Genomic DNA, 1,736 nt, shown 5'->3' on the forward strand with positions numbered 1-1,736 from the left:
TCACCATGGCTCCATTTGCTGAAACTGGAATTATCTGAAGGTTTTCTTCACAATGGTTTGGTGGTGGGCAACATACGCAAGATTGAGGGCAATGTCTTCTGCTTTACATGTTTGAAAACTAGCATTAAAACATATACCTGCTGGTATAACTTTTATACTAAGGGATTGTTTCTTAGAACATAACTGCTCTTGAATACCATTGGATAGAACCCAATCAGGTACTTACAATAACTGTTTTAGCAGTGTTAGGATCTGCCTAGTGTTGGTTTCCCATGGCCTGGCACTGAATTCCCAGGCTCACTATCCTGTCTAACCCTCAGGCAATGGGGTCTCACTCCCTGCTGTGCTGTCTGAACCTGGGGTAGTGTTGGTAATGAAGTTCCGAAGGCACTAGAATGGACTGTCTCCGGTGTGAACCAAGGTACAAACTAGCTGGTGAGGATGCAGAGTGAAGCATGGCTGTATCTGGCTGGGTACAGTGAGCGTTCTGACACTACAGCTGGAGCCCAGGCTACTTTCACTGGTCACACATAGCTATGCTGCCGGATGTTAGGGAAGAGGTGGTAGAGATGGTGAATTGGGTGCTGAAGCTGATGCCAATAATCCAAGACTCACAGCTGCAGAGTCTTAAGAAGTCTCAGGCACGTAGTCCAATGAATTCTCATTTAGCATATTTATACTATGAAAACAAACACTTCACTTGATACCAATATTCTAGGTGATATGATCACATCTATTTATCTATGCACACGATGTGTATATGAAATACAATTCTCAGAGAAACAGATGTACATATTCATATCAGTGGTAATCCATACTAATATCGGAGTGTTGCTGGGTATCTGTTACTTTATAGTTTTACATAATTCAATTAGAATATAAAGTCCTTGTTAGCAATTTAGAAAAAATATTATTAAACTGAAAAGTAAGTCCATTAGAATCAATATGCTTATTGATAATTAAATAATTAATAGATTAAAACATAAAATAGGTTAAGCCATAGCTTTACATTGAGTTATGAACAGAAATTTGTAGTCTTTTCATACATATATTGTAATCAATTTTTGGCCTATTGCTCTATGAAAGTAGTTTTTTTCAAATTCATAATCGTGTCAGTTTATGGCTGGAGAGATGGCTTAGTGGTTAAGAGCACTTGATGATCCTGCAGAGGACCAGAATTCTGTTCCCGGCACTAACATGGTAGCTCATAGCCGCCTGTTATGCCATCTCCAGGGGATCTGATACCTTCTACTGGCCTTCAAAGACATGACACACATGTAGCGTATATTCACTCCAATACACACACACACACACACACATATGATCTTATTTCCATAATTCCCACAGTTTTGCTACATTCCAGAATTTTCAAATCTGTGCTCTAACATGGTTCCTATTCTGTTCTCTTGTTCTTCCCCATGCTTCATGTTGATGGACTGTGCTCCTGTCCCTTTCTTTACACTGCTGCATTTGCCCATTATTTTCCTAATCCGTGGTTACATCTAGTCCCAAGAGTTAGTGACTGAGTACGTGACTCTAGGCTAAATCTCCATTTATGAAAGAGAACATCTGTAATTGCTTCTAGATTTAATTATTCTTGATTTTTTTCAGACCAATGGGATTAGGAAGTGATTCTTGTTTATTTTGGCAGGGGGCCTCAATTCTCTCTCTCTCTCTCTCTCTCTCTCTCTCTCTCACACACACACACACACACACACACACACACACCCACCCAC

The sequence above is a fragment of the Nannospalax galili genome, unplaced genomic scaffold (genome assembly GCF_000622305.1).
Source record: "Nannospalax galili isolate Female #2095 unplaced genomic scaffold, S.galili_v1.0 scaffold649, whole genome shotgun sequence".
NCBI classification, from domain to species: domain Eukaryota; kingdom Metazoa; phylum Chordata; class Mammalia; order Rodentia; family Spalacidae; genus Nannospalax; species Nannospalax galili.